Source organism: Canis lupus, chromosome 14, assembly GCF_011100685.1.
Source record: "Canis lupus familiaris isolate Mischka breed German Shepherd chromosome 14, alternate assembly UU_Cfam_GSD_1.0, whole genome shotgun sequence".
Lineage (NCBI taxonomy): Eukaryota > Metazoa > Chordata > Mammalia > Carnivora > Canidae > Canis > Canis lupus.
This window is the reverse complement of record NC_049235.1, coordinates 45868512-45893504: the sequence shown is the minus strand read 5'-3', so window position 1 is coordinate 45893504 and position 24993 is coordinate 45868512. Positions and strand designations below refer to the sequence as shown.

The 24993-nt window shown below is 43.8% G+C and overlaps 1 long non-coding RNA gene across 3 annotated transcripts in view; it reads right to left on the bottom strand.

Moving 5' to 3' along the window:
- LOC106559680 overlaps window positions 1–24993 on the bottom strand; it is a 57466-nt gene that overhangs the window by 8107 nt on the left and 24366 nt on the right. For 2 of the 3 annotated variants that reach the window (XR_005369690.1, XR_005369691.1), the window contains exons 4-7: window positions 16603–17000; window positions 7107–8659; window positions 5421–5600; window positions 3746–3866 (exon numbers count right to left, since the gene is read on the bottom strand). This is a non-coding gene — a long non-coding RNA (uncharacterized LOC106559680). The remainder of the gene's footprint in view (window positions 1–3745; window positions 3867–5420; window positions 5601–7106; window positions 8660–16602; window positions 17001–24993) is intronic. The other variant, XR_005369692.1, reaches the window with a different exon arrangement.

The window sequence follows — 24993 nt, the reverse complement described above, 5'->3', positions numbered from 1 at the left end:
TAGTGACTCTCCAACAGCCATCCATTTTCATTTGGGAGGAAAATATTTTTGTATTTTAAAAATTAGCAAAAGAAAATGATTTAAGGTGGGTGGCAATCCAAAGGGCCAGTTATCACTGTCACCAAGATAGAGGCGAACATAAAGTAAAAATTAAATAATATGTATTTGAAAACATAACAATGAGAAAACAGAAATCATGAAAAGGTAAATCGTAAAGCAGCCCAGGCAAAAAGAAATATCTAGAAAAGGTTTATCTGCCACCTCTGAGTGCGGCCATTCTCTGCCACACAGCAAGGAATCCTCTTGGTCCATCCTGGGGAGTTTAAAGTAGAGGATACAGGAGCCAGCCTGCTCAGGAAATGAGAGGCCCAGAAAGGAAAAGAAAGGTCCAACAATTCATTTTTATGATGTTTCATGATTCTTAAATATTATTTAAATAATAACAGCTCAATGAAGTATCCCCATTTTACAGATGAGGACATTGAGGCTCGGGAAGGGACCACAAGTCATGTCACCAGTTAGGTGGAAAAGCTGAGATTACACCCAGGTTTGTCTGACTTCCAAGCCGGTGCATCCCAACGTCAGGGGTCATGAACCACACACACACACACACACACACACACACACACATACACACACACACACGTGGAAAGACATATCGATTAATCTACTATGCCCATTAACAAGTCAGTCTTTCCTTAACACCAGCTGAAAATAGTGGTAAAGCGACCTTTCTTCTTTCCCTTACTGGATCTTCCCACCATCCCTTCACCCCCCCCCCCCCCCCCGCCATAATGCAGCTACCCTCGGGCATGTTTCTGTGAGGCAATATGAGGTTTCAGTGTCCCATAATGTCAAGCTGCCAAGCAGGAAAGGAAAGCCGGTTTTAACAATGCATCTCATTTTTCACCTAATTAGTACCAACACACTTAGGGATGTTAAGGGTGAAGTCTGACTTGTCAGCTGCTGGCAAACACAGACCCATCAGTGTAAATCTCATCCCGGACAAGGAGGGGGTGGGGGTGTTTCCCCGGTTGAAGGCTGTTGTTCTTGGCTGGGTGGTTGACAAAACAGGGTCCCTTCGCTTCTATGTCTATGGTTCTGGGTGAGTCTGGTGCTGCCTCCAACAAGGCTGACCTCCCTTCCAGACTAGGAGTTTCTTGTGATGCCTTACACCTAAGAAGCCAGGCTCTGAGGGAGTGAAGCGACAGGGCCACCCCTTCTTTCGCCCGGGGAATAGAAGCTGCATTATATCAACTGTCCACCACTATGGATTCTCCTGGCTCTCTATTTACAAAATGGAAACAGATGAATTCAATCAAACATAAGCCCCCCGAATTATGGCTTCCTTTATACCTTGTGGTAAAGGAGTTTATACATAATTGGCACATGATTTTCTCCAGTGGTTTCAAGTTGTTCCCAAACGTAAAAAGGAACCTTTCAGTTTGGGAATGAGATGGTTTTGTTTCAAACCAATCCATCATGCCTTCCAAAGGCAGAGAGGGTGGGTCGGCTGAGCGAAACCAGGAAGGCGGCCAGCAGGTCGTGGCCTCGCTGTTTTAATTGGGCAGATGGGGGCAGGCAGAGGGTCAGTGAGAAGAGAAGCACAAAACCTCCTTTTGGCACTTGTGGTGGTTCTGGGGAATGAGACTCTGTCACGTTTGGGATGGAAAGCCACCGCCTCCCCCACCCTTACCCCTGCAGTCTGTTACTGGACCCTGAGATACAGAGGTAAGTGCTCTCCTTTTTCAGGTCAAGGTCAACCAACACCCAAGGACTCCACCTTTTACAGACTCTATAGATCAAAAACACCCTCCGCCAGCAAAAGCCAATTTACATAATTGGTTGGCACCAAAAAGCAAGGCAGTCATCGTTCAGCTATGTTTACACAAATCTTTAATGAGAGTCAACATAAAAAACAAGGCAAGACCACTTTACACTTGGCTTTAAAAGAGCTGGGTTTGGAGCTTGAGAAGTCTTCCTAAATTCCTACTCATACAGTCAACAGGTTAATATGTGTTCAAGGCTTCTTCCAAATGGGGAAGCTAGATAATGATCCGATTACACTAAGGTAAACAAAAGGGCAATTGTGCTCACCCCGGATCAGGAGGCATCTTAAAACCTCTTTCATATTTATTTTCCACAACTTAGCAAGTCCAAAAGGGAAATGCTCAACTTCATTAGAGAGGATTGCTTACGTGTTGTGGAAACAGCAGGTCACTCCAGGCTCTCGGGGCATTAAAGATTCATTTAGGAATTTTACCGAGACCCACAGGCCCTACTGGTTCCACCTGCAAACTTTCCTCAGAGATGGTGGATACAAATTTGGGACGACAGAGGCACCATTTGGGACAGAAAACATCCGCGACAAACTGCTACGGATTTGTTTGGGGGCAATGAGGCCTTTGTTATCAAGTAAGTCTGGATTGATTGTGAACTCATTGCCTTCCAAGCCCAGAAAATCAAATGTGGCTCTTCAGTGCTACACTGAGTTTGGCTCCTCTTTGAGCCCTCTCCCGAACAAGTAGGAGCCAGGAGCTCCGGGCCGCAGAGGAGAGTAACGTGGCAGGAGCCCAGGCCAAGTGTGCATTGGGTAGTGAAAGCCAAAAGGCTCAGGGTCCTTGGAGAGCTTCATAAGAATAGCACCGAAATTAAAGCCTGGACCATTGGCCCAACCATGGGCAGTGGAAAGGAACCATAGTAAGCAGAGCAGTGGTTTGGAGGTTGTGAGCCCCTGAGAAGGAGCCCCATGACCACTATTTATGAGACCTGTGGTACACGGCCTTTATGATGACCCCCAATGTTCACTACCTCCTGGTATTATGGCCTTGGACACCCCATCCCCAGAGTGTGAGCTGGACAGAGACTAGCTTCTAACCGATAGAATATGGCAGGAGTGATGGGATGCTATGAGATTACTGTCAAAGTAAACCAGAGCCAAACAGAAGTTAGGGCAGTGAAGGCAAACTTTAGTCCGGAGCTATTGTAATAGAGGAAGAAGAGTGTTTTCACTGTAGAACTGGGTACAAAGGACAAGTGGGACTTATGACCATGGAGTGGGATGGAAATCAGTGGATGGAAAGTGACTAAGAGGAAACCTGAGGAATGAGGGGGATCTGGCTAGCCTGACACAGCAGGGTCCTTCCCGGAGGCCGGCCAGGGTGATAAGACATGGAGGGCTGGGAATGAGGAATTGTATCAGGTATCAAGATACCAAGGGTAGGGGATTCTGGTTAAACTGACTCAGTAGGATTCTTGCTAAAACTGGAATAAGGAGGCCAAAGACGGAGCTGAGTTCTGAGCTTTAAGGACTTAGAGGAACCCGACTCATGTTAAGTAAGGTCATTACAAAGAGACCTTACCCTCCTTGCTCTCTCATGTGATTGCTCTGATGGAATTCAGCTGCTAAGACATGAGCTGCCCTGTGGAGAGGCCCACGTGGCAAGGAACTGATGAGAGGCTCCAACTGCTGGAAAGCAAAGAACCAAATTCTCCATCCAGTAGACTTTGGGGAACAGAATTCGGCTTGGGCTCCCCTCCACCCCCGCCCTAGCCTTCAGATGAGACCACAGTGCCAGCTGACATCACGATGGCAACCTTGTGAAAGACCTTGAGGCAGAGACACCCACCTAAGCCACCCCCCCCCACACACACACACAGAAAGTGTAACATAAATGTTTCTGACATTAAGCTGCTAGGTTTGGGGGATAATGCATTACACAGTAGAAGAATACTAATACAGCACCTCTGTGGTTCTGGATGGAGAGGGAGTCACCGAAGGTTCTCATGGGCACTAGGACTTGATCTTCAGAGCCTTAGGGCATCTACGGAGGGCTGCCTTAGTGGCTGGGTGATTCCTTCATTGGCTAAGGAAGCAAATGAGCGGGAGTAGGGCTATAACTCACCATCATTGGCAACACAGCAAATCACAAAGACCACCACAATTGTGGAGTATTAGTACAAAGCAAAGGGAACAGAGAGTAAAACCTACCAGGGTATTCTCTCCAGGGAAGTTTTATGGCTGAAAAGAACAGAATCCATGTCCAGGATAATAACAACCAAATGGAAGAAACCCTCAGGGTTTACAGAGTGTTTTATATCTGTGATGTCATCTGCCCCTCACAAACACCCTGCAAGTTCCTTCTTGGACCTTGAGGGATCATTTGGAAGGATTAGCAGAGGAGCACAATTTCCCACATATCCAAGTCAGAAGGATGGTCCTTGTTTATTTGAGAAGGAGACTGACTTCTTGCACCAAGCACAAAGCTTCCGGTGAGGAGGGAAAGGGGTTGTCTGCTTAGCGAGCCCGATGGGCAGCATCAGTCCCACCACAGAGAGAGGAAGGCCACAAGTAAGGCACCCTCACACCTGAGCCCAGGCCAGAGGCTGTCTCCAATCCTGCAGATGAGGACAGTAAGGTCTGTGGAGCTGGTCCAACTCAGCACAGCCAGGACGTGGTACATGTGGAAATTAGGCCCAGGTCTGACATGCAGCCTGTGGCTCTTCTGCTCCCAAGTTAAGTTGCTGACTACTTGGCATACAAGTCCTAGTTAAGACCTCTTCCTAAGTTCCCCGTGCACTTTTCTCCAGGCCTCAGCAGGAAACAAATGAACAAATCCGTGCTCTAGCTGCAGTTACATCGTCCTTCGTCTTCTCCACTTCTCACTCCCAGTCAGCCCCCAATCATCCGCCCTCCTACATATGGAGCAAATCTGTTTCTTTTCTCCATTACTGTTCCCACGGCCATACAGCAGGTGACTCTGCCCCCCCCCCCCCCCCCCCCCCCGACCTCCTCATCACCAGCCTCCTCAACTCCAGGCTGGGGCCTTATCCACAGAAAGAATTTGTCAAAACCCAGATCTGACCCTATTGTTTGCTCTTTCAAACCCCACAGTGTCTCCTCATGTACTAATCTCGTTTCCTCAATCATGTACAAGGTCTTCCACCGACACAAGGTCTTCCATGGACACTCTGCCCACCATCCATCCCAGCAGCTCTGCTCTTACCCTCCCTGCCCCCTAGTTTATGTTCCAGCCATGGCTGGGACTACTTCGGTTTCCTCAAGCAGATCGTGTTGTCTCAGGCTCTAGACCTTTCCTAGAACTGTTCCTTCAATGTAAACCACTCTTTTGCTCTGACACACTTGACTAAATCCTACTCCATCCCTAAAACCTAGGCATCTCTTCCTGCCCCTCCTTCCCCTCTCCAGTATAGTCCCTCCTTCCTCTGTGCTCGCATTATACTCTGGGCATCCAGTCACCATCACTGGACATCACGTTATAGCATCACCCGTGTATGTGGCCTGCCTCCCACGTCTGCTTGGGGCAGGAGCCTGCACAAGGAAGGAAGCATGCACAAGTGGCCAGAGTGTTCATAATCAAAGTAAAAAGACAAGCAAAGGAGTGGGTGCACACACTAACCTCCTTGCACGCAGATTCAGACTTGCTCACTCACTCTTTCCTCAGAGCAAATCCTATATCTGGATTCAAATCAAGCACGACTGCTTGAGGGAGCTCCAAACAGATGTGTAAGACCGTCAGGCTATCGCCAGCAGAGACGTGGGTGTGTTTCTCAGAACAGTAATACCACCAAATGCTCCACTGAAAAGAAAAATGAATTTGTAAGGGCTCTAATATTGTCTCTTTCTGGGAAAAAGAAAGGAATTTCAGGTCAAATAAATTTGAGAAATGCTGCATAATTGTATATTAAATGCTCTGAGAAGTTCTGCAGTTTTTTTTTTAAGGCATATAAATGTCTTTGATCTCACATTCCCCAAATACATTTTGATTATGGCCCATCCCTCCTTCTGTCTCTTTTCCACACATCATCATCCACAATATTCCCATTCTAAGCACATTTTAAGAAGCGCTAGTTGAATGAAGGCATGTTTAAGCTACGGAGTCAAGGGGACCCTGGTTTGACTATCTGCTCCACCGTGTTCAAGCAGTGCACGCGGCCCATTTGAACATCCCAACCTGCCTGGATTTCCTCACCTCTGCAAAAAGGGAGAGTAAATTCCACCTGGGAGGTTATTGTGAGGATTAAAAGAGACACTTTAAGTTAATCACTTGACACTTAGTATTTAGTTGCTAATTCAGTTTCTTTCCCCATCCTTTGCCTTATTTTTTCCCCCCAGAGCCCTCTCTGTATGGCCTTAAAGCCTCTGGCAAAGTAAATGCCAGCTGCAGGATTACTTGCTTTTTAGGACACCAAGCAAGCAAACACCAAGCCTTACTAATTTTTTTTCTACTAAATTAACCTAAAACCGTATTTACTGCAGGCAAACCAGCAAACCCTCCTGTTCAAACTGACTAATCGCTATTTCCAAATAATGACTCCTTTTGTGCCATGGATATCAGAAGACCATGACACAGACAATAAAGCAGAATGTCCTGGCGCCCGTGAGACGCTCAGTTATAAATTAGCTCCCCAACTAGAGGGTTGGGGCCACGAGGGTACTATTCAGAACACACAGCACACACAACCTTCGTTTTGTTTCTCTTCCTTTGAATAAAAATGTGTCTGATGCTTCACCTACAATGAAAATATTCTACAAGTTGTAAAAAACAAAAGTAATAACACACTTCATAGGCATGCATAACCATGAGATAATTGTGCTTCTCAGTTCGTTGATGTCACCCCCCCTCCCAACGGGGGTGTTATAATGTATGCCTTGTTGTGCAGTAGTTCCCCAAAATATTATTCATAGGAGGTTTATAATAACAAAGCATTACCATAATAAATACTGGTCACAGGAGTCTTCTATCGGAGGCGAAGCCCACTAAACTTGCTCACATTCCCTACCCTTGAATCAAGATTAAATTTCACTTTTTTAATCAAAGATTCTAAATCCTGAGAACTATGAACCTTGAAATTGATACCCTTTTTAGAAAGAAAAATTAGATCAGAACTGTCAGAAGGAGAGATCAAAATGACAGGAGGCAAATCAGATGACGTGTGTGTAAGAGGTTTTCTTTAGTTCAGCTGTCAGGAAAACATTGAAGCGTCTTATCTCCCCAAAAGCCCCAAAGCCACTGTCCCAGGCCAGGCAAGCCAAAATTGTTTTAAGAAAAAATAAAGGCACAAAGGCTTCTTAGGAAACTCACGTTTAAAGTGTTACTTAAGCCCACAGCTTCGACCAGCAACAAACGGGGAATCCAGGATGGTGGTAGGCAAATGAGAGAAGAAATTATTTATACTAAAGATCAAATCCTGTTAAAAAGAACTCTAAAGAGACCAGGGTTGTTTAATTATTTACCCTATTAACCTATCAAATATTCTTTCAAGTAAGTGGGTCAGGATTTAGACCTTAGAAATTTAATTATTTTACATAATTTTGTTGGAGAGGCGTTTGTTAGAATGCGATCTGACCTTCAGCTTTGATTGAAAAGAGAGCCTATTTTTTAAAAATCCCTTTCTAATGAAGTATTGGTAACTTCTCCCGAGGGGTCATTGTCTGGAAGTCTCTCAGATCATTTAAAGTGGATAGTGCAGCAGGGTTAAATCTGTAGTTAAGCAAAATGTGACACACAGGTTTTTAAAGTTGCTGTGTTCTGAAAGTTAACTGGAAGGACACTTGCCTTTGCCCCTACAAAAATATTCAGAAAGGGTTTGCATGTAAGCTCCTGTCTTTGTACGGAGTACACAGTGATCCTGGGAGAATACATTACTGGCCCCAATTCTTTACCCTCCCTGGCCCTGGCCTCATCATGGGCCACATATCCTTCCCTTGCTACAGGAGGAAGTGTTCCAGCAGAGAATCAGAATCATAAGGAGGGATATGCTGGATTTATTATAGGGATGAGATCTTCTGGGATCTTGGGAGTGAGTTAAGCAGTCCTTTGAAGGGCATCATGCTTGCCTTTGGTGCCAGGCTTCAGGCCAGCGGATCCAGCCCTTGAAAAGGAAAGCTGTATGCAAAGCGAGGCAGAGCAATGGCCAACTGGAGCCCACAAGGACGCACTAGTTCCTATATGGTGTCTCACTGCCTCCAAGTCCCCAACATTCAGGCAGATCTGCAGAATTGCTGGTGGATTTCTCTACCCCCGTGGAGCTGTCCATGAGCCTGGCCCATGCTTCAGAGCAGCTGAAGAGAGAAGTCTGGTGGAAGCGAAGGAGCTGCGGGGTGGCTGCTGGGCACACCAGTGGGGCAAGTCAGCAGGTCACCAGTGAGAGCAACAGCCAGAGACATGACCGTGGCTTCACTTCCACCCTCCGGATAGTGTGCACACCGTCCCTAACTTTGAATTCAGCCATATGGCTTGCCTTGGCCGTACCAGTTTGATGTCCAGAACTTAAGAGACCTTAAGTCCACCTCATGCAGAATTAAAGAGTAGCAGAGCAAGCTCGACACAAACTCAACATCCGCAGCCAGAGGCAGAGGACCCCAACCAAGCCCCCAACTAGATGAGCTAAATCTCCCCCAACCTGCGGATGTGTGAGCAACAACAGGTGATCACTGAAGCCCCTGGGTTTGGGGAAGCAATGGATTCAGACCCACCTTTGCTTGGTGATTAAGGACCCCTCTCCCTACCCATCACCCTCAAAGTCCGAATTCCTGCAGTGTGCAGCTGCCCGCGAGCACATGCCCACGAAGTGAGGCCACGGAAACCCCGCAATAGGAATCCAGCCTATTTGCCTAATTTCAGGAGACCCTCTTCTGAAAAACAAAATAGCATGAATTCAACATTATACCCCAACCATAGCTGCAACAATACAAAACCTTGAGAGATACAGTTAAAGAAATGAGCAAGTGCTGCCTAGAGACAAATCTAAAATCTGATTGAGGGACATGAAAAAATGGAAAGATACACAATGTTCCTACATGGGAAGAATCAGCATTATCAAGAGGCTAGTCCTCCAAATTAAGTTGTGAATGCCCTGTAATAGTACTTAAAATCCCAGTGGGGTTTGAGTGGGGAAAGCTTGCTAACATCATGTGGGAAAAGAAATGTGTGGGAATAGCTGAGAATTACTTTTCCAAAGCAAGGGAAACACTCTTGGAGGCTGGTGGCGAAGCCTCTTCTGGCTCCAAGGACACCATGAATCTTTTCTTCAAAGACCTCCACTTCTGTTTCCTCTCAAGGACATGCCAACGAACTCCGTTTAGAGACTCAATAAAAGTTGATGAGGTAAGTGCATATCCACAAACACACAAATAAAAGTTGTGTGTGTGTATGTGTTTGAATTTCTTGTTTTAGGCATGCCTTCCCATCCTTTGAGCTATTTCAAAAGCCTAGAAGTTGGGATTTGTCCCCAGACAAGAGACAAAACAAGACGCAACCCACTGGCTTCCAAATACACTCTTGATGGTGCAGACGCTTCATCTGCTTGGTGGTGATACAGACTCATGACAGATCTCTGCTCAAGCCAGGAGGAAGAGACTGATGTGAAAAGTTTCTAGTTTTGCAGCAGATCTGAGACGGACAGAGCTGAAGTTAGTTTGGTCTTTAAGAAAAAGGCTTCATTTGCGCTCAAAAGCCTTCTGTTTCTAACCATGAAAGCCCTCAGTATCAAGGAAATCACACACCCAGCCACTAACACTCAACTCTGGGTTTTTCCGGACTGCTAGGCTATTCCTTATGTGAGCAGTATGGGCTACAGACTTTTGAGTCAAGGCTTTACCGCGATAAGATTTTGAGAGGGAGCTCAAGCAAGCAAGTTTACAATCAGCCAACAGATAGTCCCCAGCTCCTTTTGTGGCCCAGAGTCAAGGGGGAACTCAGAGGACAATCTGATGGGCATTGTGCTCCCAAGAAGGCTGCAGCCGTGAGGGGTCCTGGAGCCAAAGTGAGGTTCATGGATAACCAACGTGGGGGCTGAGTGTGGTGAGTGAGGTAGTTCAGCTAGAGTCAGGATTCAATAGGAGAAAGTCCTGGGTTTAAACCCCTCTTGCATAGACCGTATCACTGTCAGCAAACGACCTGGTCTCTTAGAGGCTCTCCTTTCCATCAGCAGAAGGAAGGTAATCCTGGTTCCCACTTGCTAGATCCTCCTGGGATTCGCTAAGACAGTTATATAAGCTCTTAGCACTGTGCCTGACACACAGTAGCACCCTGTAGATGTCTTGCATATAAATTATTGTTGAAAACAATGTTGTGAGTGCTGTGGGCTTTAGACTTTCAATAGGCAGCAAGGGGTGGGATTGGGGCTGTTGATTGAGCCTAAGGAGTTGGATTAGGCTTCTCAGAGGAGGGAATGTTTGACCTGGAGCCTTAAGACTGAATGAGATTTCAACAACGAGTGATGAGGGAGGCCTTTCCAGGATGAAGAAAGAATAGGTGCAGAAGGGTAGAGGGGAACAGTGACATAGAGAAGGCTGGCCCAGGTTGTGGGGTGCCCAGTATGCCACAGTGAGGGTCAGGGACTTCTTCACATAGGCCATGGGTGGTCGTGGAAGTCTGTGACATCCCAGTCAGATAACATCCATTTCTTATATCTCCTCTCCCTTCCAAAGATAAAAAACTCCAAAATCAGAGAAAGGCAAATGAGGGGTGGTTAACAAGCAGGTAAGGTCCCCTTGTCCATGACACCATGGCTCCTGTGCAGCCTATCACACCATACAGCCATGGCCTGACCTACCCACCGTACCCCGGCCGGGCCAGCCTGGCTGCCAGGCTCTTCCGTTTTCCCAGAGCTCCTTCAGGTATAAGAAAATATTTTTCCATTGCAAGTCTACTAAATGTCATGTCTAATTTAATCCTAAATACATTTCCACAGAAAAAGGAGTCAAATGAGTAAACCTCTCCTGTGTCCCTGATTTCTTGTTTCCCTAGTCCTTCACCCACATCTCCGTTCCACCTTTTTTTTTCTTTTTCTTGCTTTCTTCCTTTTTTTTTTTTTGTAAGGAAAGTAAAAGTGGAGGGGGAGGGAAGGGACAACTCTGCCACTTACTGATTTGTTTTCCACACTTAGCCCTGGATTTCTTTCTCTCTGACCTGCCCTGAGACAAGACAGATACAACAGTGCCAGAGGGAGACTGACTTATTTATCTTGAAAGCATAAATTACCTCCAGTTATCAGAATACCAACTATTTCCAAGTAGGCACCTCGGCCTCTCCTCAAACATTCTGGTTTTCTTAGCTGCTCATTTAAGTTTTTGCAAGGTGGCAGAAGGTCAGAACATCAGGGAGAAATCTAGCTTTGCTGTAGATCTAAGCCCTCTCCCCCATTCCTCCTCTGTTTTCTTCCCTGCTCTTCCTCAGAGGACGACCCTCAATGATTCTGATCAGAGTCAGATGGTGGGAAGAGCCCTAGTTAGGGACAGGACACCCAGCTTGCCACCACATATTCCCATGGGAAGCCACCTTATCCTTTCCCCTGAGGCTCACACTCCACATATGTAGGACAAAGGGACTGAAAAGTCTCTCCCCCAAGACTCCTTCCCATGCTCACTGCCATGATGTCAAGATTCCAACTCAAGTTCACCTTTTGTGTCTGAATCATGCCCAGTTTGATTTCCAATGATTTATTAAAACCTCCTTGTGCTGTATGCGTTAGCACAGAGCTACTTGAAGTGTGGCCATGGACCCAGGCCAGTCTGCAGACTGTTATTGGCCTGTGATGAGATAAGCGGGAAAAGTTGAGAGTAAGCCTTGGAAACTTTCTGGCAATTTGACATGGCTGTGACATCCACACACGTGACAAGCTACCTCAATGAGTTGCATGTGGCACAGAACTGTGTACATGCAATAGGACCACATATAAACAAAATGGAAATCAGAGAGAAATAAATCCTCTAACCAGGTGATCAAGGTTAGCACCAATGGTCATAAATCATGTTGATAGCTTGTACCCTCGATACGACATGATGAGGATGGCCTCTGTGGTCTTTGTCCCAATAGCTCCTAACTCCGGTTTTATGAGAAAAAAATATTGGACAAATTCCAATAATGGGCCATTCTACAAAATACTGCCCACTATGCCTTAAAACTGTCAAAGTAATCAAGAAAGGCAAATTTGAAAAATGTCATAGCCAAGAGGAGCTACGAAGTCAGACCAATTAAATATTATGTGGTATCCTGGAGGGGATACTAGAACAGATAAAGGACATTAGGTAAAAACGAAGGAAATCTAAATAACCATTTAGTTAATCCATTTCTTAAAAATAGAAACAAACTTGGTCCTTACCACAGATAATTTAAGAATCATTCCAACATATATTAATTCATCTAATCTTCCCAAAAGCTCCGGGAGTTATGGAGAGTAAGCATTATGGTTGCCATTTTATGGATTTTATAAATGAGGAAGCCAAGTTAGTGACATTTGATGAATTAGGAAATAATTTCTAACTCCACTTCTCTTGATTTCTATTCTCTCTCTTACCCATCCACTTGTTTTTCTAGGTAGACAGTTATCCAACTTTAAGCTATCTTTCTAATTAAAAGTAACATGCTTGGTGTCAAAAAATAGAAAGTGTATACAAGAATAAAGAAACAGATTCCTTAAAAAAAAAAAAAGTTTCCGGGGATCCCTGGGTGGCTCAGGGGTTTAGCTCCGGCCTTTGGCCCAGGGCACGATCCTGGAGTCCCGGGATCGAGTCCCACTTGGGCTTCCGGCATGGAGCCTGCTTCTCCCTCCTCCTGTGTCTCTGCCTCTCTCTCTCTCTCTCTTTATGTCTAGCATAAATAAATAAATAAATAAATAATACATAAATAAATAAATAATCACCAATAATTTCTCCAATCCAGAGCAAACAGTCGTTAACGTTCAGTCTTTTCCTGAGCTCTTACCACTCTTAGATGTGAAGAGGAGAGAGTAGGTACCAGAATTCAGAGAGAGACAAGGTCCTCTATCAAGTGAGTGGGAGGTGGGCCGTAGGCTGGAGGGAGGGACAAAGGGCAGAGTAGCATGATGGTCTGTGTATGAACAAGAAGGCTCTGGTTGAGGTGGAGGGACTGCAAAGGCAAGGGAAAGAGAGCTTGATAGTAAAACAAGGCATGGGAGGAGGGGAGGAGGGGAGGGTCAAGAGCCATGGGGCAGAGGTGGGAGGTGAGCACTGGAACAAAGCAACAACTGGATTCTTCAGAATCCATGTGAAACAAAGAGGAAGGGTAAAAATACAGCAATTTTTTTAAAGATTTTATTTATTTATTCATGAGAGACAGAGAGAGAGGCAGAGGGAGAAGCAGGCTCCATGCAAGGAGCCTGATGTGGGACTCGATTCCGGGACTCCAGGGTCAGGCCCTGGGATGAAGGCAGGCGCCAAACCACTGAGCCACCCGGGCTGCCCCAAATACAGCAATTTCTAATGCACAAAGGACACAAGTCAAACTACCTCATCTTTTTTTTTTTTTTTTTTGTGGCAAAGTAGGACTTGAGGTCACCTACTACTGAGGAGGGGACAAAAATACAATCCGTTTAAGTTTGAAATATTTCTTAGCTGCGTCCTTGGACAGTAGCTACTCTTGAATCAACTGTGGACTTGGCACTGGTGCACTTTCGACCTCATGCCAGCGAACCCTGAAAGGAAGCCCCATAGTTATCAGTGAGCTTTCTCCAGCCCAGATCCAGTTGCTTTACCTGCCAAGGATTGAATTCAACAGTCTCCATGTACAGGGAGGTGACTCAGCGTGAGCCTCACTTGTACCCTCATCAGCCAGAGGATGATATGATATCACACACGGTGTGATGTTCCAGTGAGGAACCGGAGGTCATGAGGAACATCACAGCCCGTTACAGAAAGGACAAGGAAATCACAGTGAGAACGAAGTGCGATAAAAGGTTGAATGGAGCAGGCCAAGAGGACTTATGGATGTGTCCCGAGGAGTTCAGAGGAAGGAATCTTCTGGTAGACACTACGACTGTCAGAACGGTATGCCCTCTCCCCTCTACCTTGGAAACTAGCCCCAATTTTCTTGGGAACAACAAGACGCCCCACTAAAATGTTTCATTTCCAAGCCTCCTCTTCAGATGGAATGGCACGTGACATAGTTCTAGTTAAGTTATATAAGTGGAAGTTGTTGGATGAAGTTACCAGAGAGCCCCTTAAGATGTGGGGATGGGAGGAGGAGGAGGAGGAGGAGGAAGGCAGACTCAACCACCTTAAGTGTCTCCCCTCTTCATCCTATCTAGAACATGAACGAGATGCCAGAGGAGAAGGGGGAACAACCGTTGCTCTGCAGAGAAGAAACCTGAGATGGACCCGAACATCATTGAGCCACGGTTCCAAGATCAGCAGCTGTGTGCCTCCAGACTGCTCATCGTCTAAGAAAAATAGAACCAGTAATTTGTTTAAGGCTCTGCTTTGGGGGGCTTGGTTTCTCCCAGCCGAATATAATCCCCAGTCCATAGACGAGGCACCATTTCATTTCAATCATTAATTTAGAAACTGTGTGTCAGATATTTGCTTGTGCTAGAGTTTCAAATAGCAAATGTCCCTTGAAAGAACCAGGCCATCCTTTAGGGGCTTGGAAATCCTTTTGTAGAACTGAGTGTTTTGTTTTGGGGGTGTCTGTCTCTGCTGTAAAGCGAGCTGACCTACATGCACAACATATGATAAGCATGAAGCGGCCCAACTGGTTTTATTAGTTTTCCTTGGGCTTTGGTCTAAAAAGGTTTCTTGCTGAGTTGATTTCACCCCCGATAACTTCCTTCACACTCCACTTCCTAATCGAAAAAGGCCCACATCAGGGGTAGAGAAACAGAGACCAATCCTTTCCCACCCCTCTCCTGGGACTCCTTAGCTCTTTACTATACCGCTGGGTTGGCTTAGCAAAAGCAATTTGATGTCCAGAATTTCCTGGCAGCCTTCCATGAGTCTGTCTGCCTCATCAGAAAACTCCAATCAGTAAGTCTGTGGGCTAAAGGGAGTCTGATCTCACTGGTGGTGTTGCCACACTTTGTTCTTTTTCTGATATATTCTGTATTTGCAGTGGTTTGTTCTTTTTCAGTTCTGAAAGCTGACATGATTTTGGAAAGTGAAACGTGCTTCCCTAAATTCTGGCTCATACCCCCTCAGGTGAAACTCTCCAAGCCATTAACCTTCAGGTACATCTCCCAAAGGAGGGCTTTTTGTATTAGATTCCAAGAGCTACCATTCCTCAAGCCTTGATTTTGAAGTTGTTGTTAGTTGCGATGTAGCTTTTCTAAATTAAAGCAAAAGGGGAAGGCCAATACATAGAACCAATAAAAGCAGAGTTGTTCTCATCAAAGTATAGGTGGGCGAGGGGAGGGAAGAGGTGTGTAAGAGGGAGACAGCCGGGAGCCTCTTCAGATTCACTACAACCTTTCCCCAAGGAAAGGATCCATGGGGATCCTTCAAGGAACCCCGGGATTCCAAGGAACACAGTCCAAAACCATGTTGCCCTTTGCATTTTGTCTGGATTTGTTTTCAAAGGGCTTGAAAAGTTTGTTGATTTGCCAAACCTGAATGGACTTGGATCGTTACTATTATTCCCCAGCATCTTCTCAGTTGCAAAGTAATGTGCGTGCTGTGTAGGCAGATGAACCATGTTACGTGACCCACAAGCAGTGATTGAGAATTTAGGGACTGGATTAAGGGGCACATCTTTGGGGTGAAATACTTAGCATAAACAGTATGTATTCCCTCACCCATGATGCCAAATTATATTTCCTTTATGTGTTCTAAGCTTTACAAGCAGACACCCCCAAAGACAAAAGGCTCTTATCCTTGAGAAGCTGTTTCCCTACCAGCAAAACGGGAAGAGCAATCCCAGTATTTCTAAGAGTAGTAGCCCTGGGGACTAAAGGAATTAAAGTCACCATGTTCTTTTGCAGCGTGCCCAACACACCCCAGACATTCAATTTCCTGTGTCCTTCCTTCTACTTGCCTTATAGGGCAACAGGAGGGGACAGGGTGGATCTGCTCTGATAAATTTAGGAAAAGCAGTAAAGTGAGTGGTAGGTACCTATGTGCCCAGGACCACAGGTACAGCTCTGCCCTGGGCCCCCACCAAGTTCCCCACGCCCAGAATGTGCAGCTCTTCATCTCCACATGCACCAGCACTCACTCTTTCTTCAGTTTGTTTGTCTTTTCTTTACTTGTCACGTCCCTGGGAGAGGCCCCTCACCGCTTGCAATGACAATCTTCATTCTGCTTTGAACAGTGCAGCTTCCACTTCATTCCCAAAGCGCTGGCTCCTTAAAAAGGGCTTCTTTTGACCAGCAGCAGAGTTGCGTGTTGGAGTGAGGAAAACATTTCCCCTTTCCTGCTCTGATTTGGACCCATTTTTGACAGTGGTAGATAGAGATGGAGACCCCAAGAGGCATCACACGCAAAACGTGGCCAAGAAGCCATTTCCACTCAGGTCTCATCCTGCAACCATAAAATTCCACCACCAAACCCGTCTTTAAATTACCCTGATGGTTAAAAGCTATATTATATTCAGATTTGTTGGGAGAACACCAAGATTTTGGTAGCAACCAGCAGAAGACACCCCTCAAATGCTGTCTGCCTCCAACTCCATCTGATGCCTCTTAACATTTCCAAGGAAGTTTCTTTTCTGCCTTTTGCCAAAAACTAGAGGTACTAGTACGAGAACTAATATAGCTCGATTTCCTCTTTCAAGCCAGTCCCCATGCAAGACACTTGACGCTACTTTAACCCACGAGAGAGCCCTTCGGGCCAAGTATCATTCTCACCATTTTAAGGTGAAGACACTGAGTTAAATGTTGCGAAGTTCATCTTCAAATTGAGCTCCTAGCGAGTGGAACTGTGGCTTTGTTCACTTTTATCCTCAGACCGCAGTTCCTGGCATATCCTGAGGACCCTCTCAAAAGGGTCAGCTACGTGGGTAAGGGGTGAAGACTAAGAATAGGAACCCAGGCCAGGTAGAAGGTGTCAGGGAGTGCACTCAGGCTGACCAGGAGCAAGGCTGGAGAAATGCCTTCTGTGTGGGGTGTGGGAGCCTATCTGGCTGCCCTCAGTGATGGGTTAGAGGTTGCAAAGAAAAGCAGACTTTAGGATTCCCATTCTGCTGGTTTACAACCTCTGTCACTTTTGTCATCTTCTATGATCTCTTTGAGCCTTCATTTTCCATCTGAAACAGAGATAACAATATTTATTCCAGACAGTCATGAGTATCAAATAAGAGAACATATGTGAAATTTCCTAGCCCAGATCCTGGCATATAAAGGATGCTCCATAAATACTTGTTTCTGCTTCCCTTCCTCCATCACCCCAAAGCCTTGGCCAATTCTTTATAAGGGGACAGGTTTGTACTATTACCACAAACTCCAGTGTTCACAGTCTCAACATCTTTATGAAATGGTACAGTATCTAGAAATGATGATTTTCTTTAAAAAAATTCAGAATAATGAAGCGAGAATATGATACAGTGGAATTACTGTCTTCATTTCACGTTTTCCCCCCTGTAATTGAAACCATTTTCAAGTTTTATTTAGTACAAAATTAATTTCACATTTTCATCAAGGAACTCATGTGGATCCCAGGGTGATTCAAATTTTCCGATACAGAAATTCATAGCATTCATTACTGGTATTTTTCAAGACAAAAGAGTTTATTCCAGAGGAGACCATTTCAGTCCTGCTGTATGAACAAAATAAAAAACTTTTTACGTGACACTTCTAAATTCAGGCTTGACATTAATGTTTTGTAAGAGAGCTGATTAAAAAAAAAAAAATCTTCATCAGTTACTCAGCCTTCTCACTTCCCAAATAAGAAGCACAATTTCATTTACCTTAGAACTAAGCTGGTTTCCTCTTGAACTGAACTCAGAAATGACACTGGGCTTGATTGTCAGGGAGAAATGCACAGTATATGTCAACATGTGTGGGTTAAGTTCTGGCCACGGAAACTGGGAAAGTTGGCATCCTGCACTTCCGTGCTGGTTCAAGCTACCTGGAGCGACCCCAGTGCTGTTGCACAGAGGCTCAAGCAATACCAGATGGCATCAGAACTAAGATCCGTCTAGGTCAGATTCAATCCCAGGCAAAGAAAAGCAGAGGCTGTGCTTTGAGACATCAGACCTACGTTTTTTAGGGAGCACTCCCTGCTCTTATTCTATAGAACATAATCTAGCATCAGAAAAAACAGCCAAACAGGGGCAATGGCCAGAAAAAGGTGAGTGGGTGCCTTCCGGACACTTCTGTGTACACACTGCATCAGCATGTTCCCACTAGTCCTGACCCCAAGACTCCTCACCTGCTTCTTTCCGGTGCTGGAATGAAAGCATCCTCTTTCCCAGCCCTGCCCCAGGCCCTGGGAGCACCTCTTAGCCATCCTCAGGATGCAGTCTTCGGTTCTTTAGCACTTAGGAGATCTGACATCTGTGCCCTGGCTTAATGGTCTTAGTTCATTGTCCCTCTCTCTCTCTCTCTTTTTTTTTTTTTTTTTTTTTTTGGCAAATTGAGATAAAATTCCCTTACCCTAAAATTCACCATTTTAGCCATCTTAAAGTGTATAATAATTCAAGGGCTTTTAGTAAAGTCACAATGTTGAACAACTATCACTACTATCTAATTCCAGAACGTTTTCATTATCCCCAGAGAAACCTCGTACCCATTAGGTAGCCACTCCACATTCCCTGCTGCCCCCCACCCCCAGCTCCTGGCAACAACTAATCTGCTCCTGTCTCTATGGATCTGTCTATTCTGGACAAGTGCCCTCGTAAGTACAACTTCTGCCCTTGGCAAAACCATGAGAAATGAAGTTCAAAAGATGACCCAACCCTCTTTAAGATATCAACATGTCTTCAACAAGATAGTAAACTGACCTCAGAGTAGATTTCATGTATTTTGTTCTATTATCTCATGCCCTGGAATCCATCCGGGCACCGCAGTAAACCTGGACTCTTGATCAATAGCATGCATGCATGGAAGCCGCATGTGTCTAAGGTGTCCCTGCACATGCATGTATGTTGCTGTCCATATGTGTTCACGCAGAAAGGTAACCTCCACGGACTCTGCACTCGAAGGCCTTGCTACCGTCAAATGAGAGGTAGCACATTTTGAGAAGGGCTTTCGGTTACAGCCTGGAACAGTGGGAAAAACAGAGCCAACTGATTTTGGCCAAGTCATCCTGGCACATGGGTCTCATGGAATCTCTTCTCCTCTGGATCTACTATCAGTGCTCACAGAAGTTCAGGAAGGGGGTTGTAGTGCATTGATCTATCCGAGGCCTCCTGGCAGCACTTGAGAAGCACAACACCGTTTTGTAGAATTATGTGCAAAGGTCAACCCTACTTGTTAAGATTCTTAAGGTGTCTGTTTCATTTAAATCAAGTTTTGTGTTTGTACATGTGTGTTTTTTAAGGGAGAATGGAATCTCCTGAGAGAACAATCGCACTTAAATTAGAAACACGTGCAGGCATTCAGTAGGTCAGCTCTGTAAAGATGTGTTATTATATCTTACGTTTATAGGAATTCTATTCACAGACAGGGCCACATATGAATTGTATGATTCTCTGGTGCCCAGGCTAGCTGGTTCTTCCCATCCCAAGATAGTTACAAAAACTCTTTTCCTCTCCTTCGGGTAGAGATAAGGAAGAAAAATGTATTACAAATTTAAGAGCTAGGCGTTAGCTAAATAATGGGAACACTGATGAAACATTTCAGTGTGGCATTACGTTTGATACCAAAAAAGTGGAAGAGACACAAAGTCTGTGTGGACCACGTTGCTTTACAGTAGCCTTGGCCTGTTTTGCTTTCATTGTGATAGCACTGCCCACCTAGGGGCCAAAATCCTATCTAAATACGAGACAGATTTAGAGACAAGATTAATACTGTTCATAGGACTTTCTGCACTTAAAATAAAATACATAAAACTATATTTTATATGCTGCTTACAATTACCGCTTCTTCCCCTGCCTTCCCAAAATTGCTTTATCACGTATGTCCATATAATGGACTAGGGAAGCAGGATAAGACAGAAAAGAAAACTAACATTTGTTGACTGCCTTGTCCTCTCGATTAGGTTTTACTGTTTGATCTTATTTTTATTTCTTACAACTACCATATGAGGCAGGGAGAATTCTCTCCAGTTTACACATGAAAAAACTGAGATTCGGAGAGATTGAGTGACTCATCCAAGCACACAGAGCAACCAAGCACTGGAGATGGAATTTGAAGCCAGGCTGGTCCAACTTTAAGAATCACATAATGTTGTTGGTAATTGAAAAGAAGCTCCCAAGGATAGTGGAATGAGCCCTTGGGAGGGGCCAGGCCATCCTCCTCCTAGTTCAAACTTTGCCACTCTCTTGGGAATGTGAAGAGCAAAGAATTCTCTGGGCTTCCCTCTCCTCAGTTGGTGCCATAGGAATAACACTGTCTGTCCCTTCTGCCTCTCAGGGATATCATGAGCCTCAAAGAAGGAAACTTATGGTGGGAGACAACGGGGAGACCATGAAATACAAAAGCAAAGTGGTTGTTAACATGGTTTAGTGATTTAGTGTTAATATGGTTTAGTAATAATAGTAAGTGTATGTAGTTTAATAGTATATTCACAGATACTAAGAGTGGATGTCCCCAATTTTTTACTGATTTGGTGCATAATCAGAAAAGTTTGAGGATCACAAATCTATGCAATAAACAATATATATGCAAAATATTGCGATATTGTTGGGGGCATATGCATAGTAGTGGCTGTAGACCCATAACGAAACTACCCAAGTGAATAGCTCAGAGCTCTACTAAATGTCAAATATTTGTTTTTAATCCCCAAGCATCTCAGCATCATGGAAAAACCATAAAAGTCACTTTTTTCTTTTTTTTTCTTTTAATGGACTTCAATTGTAGAATTGAATTATTCATTACCTTCATTCAAACACATGGCATCATTGGTCTATATAAGGTAAAGTTCTATTTCACTCATTTATTGATTCACTCATTCAATGCCGTGAATAATCATGAGCCCACTACTCTCTTTAAGAACATGAAGTGTATTTACCTCTATTTATCTATGTGTCTAATATCCTATATCCTGCCTTCCCACACAGAGGTAACTAGGATCCAGAATCTTATGATTATCATTCCTTTGCTTTAAAAAGTTTGATCAAATATATATGAATGCCTAAACAATACATTGTTTGATTTTGCCTGTTTTTGAACATCGTAAGAAAAGTATGATGTTCTAAGAAGTCATTTGGGACTTGTTTTCATTTAATATTATACTGAATGAAGCCCATGTTGTTGTGGCGTGATATTCCATTGTGTGATTATACCATGAGTTATTCATTCATTTCCTTGAGGATGGGTATTTGGATTATTTCCAGTTCTTTGCTACAAAGAACAACACTTCTTTGAGCATTCTTATATGTATCTCCTGGTGCTCATGTGTAGGAATTTCCTTTGGGAATATACCAAGAAGTGGAAATCGGGGCAGGAAGGGTACATGAAGGTTCAATTTAACAGAATAAAACCGCATTATTTTCCAGAGTAGTTACACCATAGGTTCACTTTCTTAGCCAACTTATTCAGTTTTCTTTTACGGGAAACCTGACTAAAATGACTACAGGTACTGGAGAAGATCAAAGTAATTAAACAAGAAAGTGGCAGCACCCTTTCTAGAAAACAAGGATGTTCATAAATTAGCATTTAAATCTCTTTCTCCCAGTTAGTGTAAAACCAGGCCCCATGCTTCCTTCCCATCTGTACCCTGAGGGAGCGGGGAGGAGGAACTCTAAGCCTACTGCAGCTCTGACACTTTGTACATAGTGACAGATCCTGGACCAGTAGCTCCTCGTTGCAGGTTCCAGGGGCTTAGTTTTCCAGCAGGCTATGCTTTCTCCCCACCTAGTACTTATTCCTTGATCTGTGCAGCACATACTCTTTGGAATTCCTGCAAAATGGGATGACAGCTGGCAGGTTCTTGGTGCTAAACAGTGGTTGAAATTACAACAGGAAGAAAACAAAACTAATGATAAAATTGTACTTAGAATAAAATCCAAAGTCTCTTGCAACGTCACATGTGACCCATCTTTGCTGACCTCTCCTGCCTCCTCCTTCCCTGGTTGTTCACCTCTTTGCTCTTCATGCCACATCCATCGGTCTTTTTCAGTTCCTGGAACACTCCAGCTTATTTACTGCCTCAGGGCCACTGCACAGCTATTCCCTGTGCTCAGGATGCTTTAGGCCCCACTCTTTTCATGGCTGGTTCTTTCTCATGCTTTAGCTCTCTGCTTAAAATTTACATGCTCGGGACACCTGGGTAGCTCAGCAGTTGAGCGTCTGCCTTCGGCTCAGGGCGTGATCCCAGAGATCCCAGATCCGAGGATCAAGTCCCACATCAGGCTCCCCACGAGGAGCCTGCTCCTCCCTCTGTCTGTGTCTCTGTCTGTGTGTATGTGTCTCATGAATAAAAATAAATAAATAAATGAATAAAAATAAAAAATAAAAATTTATGTGCTCAAAAAACATTCCTCTCCTACCCTGTGTGAAGTAGTTTCACACTTACTCTAAATATTCTCAGTCTCAAGCTCCCTTTGGGGTCTTCTTAACATTTGCCTACATTTGTGGTGATTTACCTGTTTACTTTTATTTTCTGCTTTTCCCACTAAAATGCTAGCCCTATGAGGGCTGAATCTATCCATCTTAATCATTCTTGTACTCCCCAGCCTCTAGCATCGTGCCAAATGTTTGTTGAATGAATGGGTGTATTAAGTGTCCACTAAGCATCAAGTTTTATGTGAACCATCATTCTACTCATGTCACTGTTTTTCATTATCTCAACAACTCTGTGACATAGCTATTATTAACCCCAGGAAACAGACTTATGGAGGTTAAGTAACAGATCCAAAGGCTCACATATAGGGAGTGGTAGAGCCGGGATTTGAACAAAGATCGGACTTCAAAGCCTGTGCACTTTCCATTGAATCATGAAGACCATAGGAAAAGGTATTTAAGGAATCCAGCTGATGTCAGATGGCCTTTTCAAAATGCCAACCCAGAGTTTCCCTGGGAATTTCTCATTTTCTCTGCTAAATCTTGGAACTGTTAGTTTTGCAGGATTGCACAACATACTGATAGAAAATGTCACCTGACTTCTTTATCTGTTAAACAAACATTAAGAACAGCTATTTGGCCAAACTCCTGCTATTGTTCCCTCATCTATCACAGTACAGTATTACTTATCAATGGAAAAGCATGTTCCCAAAATGTCACAGCAGGACTTTAAAAGTTAAATAGACCCATAAATCATTCTTCTAAAAGCAACAAAGCTGACCTCTTCCTTAGCACTCAGATATTTAATCTGTAAATTATTTAGCTTGTGTCATTTCTTTTCCCCAACGTTTAAATAGTAAAGCTGCTATTTTCATGTCTTTCTCTTATTTCCCCAATGATTAGAAAGTAGCACTCTTCAGAAACACAGGCCACAGTTACATTTTCAATAAATATATTAAAAGAATACATTTCTTTGGCTCACAGATATACTGTACTCTCATTCAAGGGACCCAAACACCAAAGGAAAATGGTTAGAATACAAGTAACTTCCAATTTTCAGGTATTAGTGGGACAGTTACTCTTCTTTGGGCAATTATTTTAGAAAAGACTAGAGAGTCATATCTTTCTGCCAACCACAAACATTATTTCTCTCAGGATTTAACTGAAGATTAGGTCCCCCCCTCCCCAAGAACTCCCCTGGACTAGTCCAATTCATGCTGCTTAATTCCATTCTCAACACTTACACATGACACTTATACCACATTATTAACTTTGGGTTTATGTGCTACCTTATGTTTTTGTTAGTTCCAAAAGTTTGCTGAATGAGTAAATGTCCTATCTTGTCATATTTAGATGGCAAGCATTTCAAGTGCAGGAACAATTTCTTCTCATTCTTTTGTGTCCCACACATATGTATGAATGCATGCACTCATTCTTCTATCCCTCCAGCCACTCCTGATCCCTTTAGAGCAACTTAAGTTTTTGGAAATGGTGCTAGAGGCTCCTGAAAAATATACACGCAATTTGAATTCAATCAAAATGAAGACATACTAATTTAATATGTATAGAAAAAACTACAGCAGCATGTTGATAGAGTCCTCTTAATTAGGGTGACTAGGTATCTTCACTGATTTCTTTTTATATTTTCAATAAAAATATAGATTTATTTTATATCAAAGAAAAGTTATTTTTAAACCAAATCTAGGGGCACCTGGGTGGCTCAGTGGTTGAGCATCTGCCTTCAGCTCAGGTTGTGATCTTGGGGGTCCTGGGATTGAGTCCCAGTCCCCATGGGGAGCCCATTTCTCCCTCTGCCTATGTCTCTGCCTCTCTCTCTCTCTCTCTCTCTCTCTCTGTGTGTCTATGATGAATAAATAAATAAATCTTTAAATAAATAAATAAAAATAAACCAAATCTAATATCTAAATTAAAAGAATGAAGTCAAATTTATAGAACAAAGAGGCAGATAAAAATACAGTGAAAAAGCACTCAGATAGGACTTAAAAGTTTGAATTTGAGTTGGGACTTTGTCCCTTACTAACTGTGTGATTTTTTTAAGACTTGGTGTCCTTGTCTATAAATTGAAGTTGAAAATATCTCCTTTATAGAGTTGTTCTGAGGATTATATGAGATAAAGTAACTGAAAATGCTTTACAAGATTGTAAAAGGCATTAAGTAATGGAAGGTATTATCACTTATGCTGTGAATTGAGTCTCATTTCAATTGGCCACTGCTGGAAGTCAGGCCTGTTGCAGACACCACTAAGCATATTATGGGATTAGGAGGCTCAAGGCCAATTATCCACAACAGTGGTTTAAATGTTTGGTTCTTCCAACCCCATGGATGTCACAATTTGCTCCAGATGAGTGAATGCCAAAAATGTCTTACCAATTCAAGTGCCCAACTTACTTGAAAGTAGGACGCAGGCATTGGGGACCACAGAGAATGGGTTGGCAATCCTTTGGGCTCATATTTCCTTTGCCTTTTTCTGGGATAGGATAAAATTACAAAGACCTATTTTGAATTTATTCTCATAAGTCAGGGAAACTATAGGAAGCAAGTTGATTTATTTTTCTTGTTCATAAAAAAGAGGGGAAAAAAAAGCAGTGGAGTTCTGGCTACATTTAAGATAAG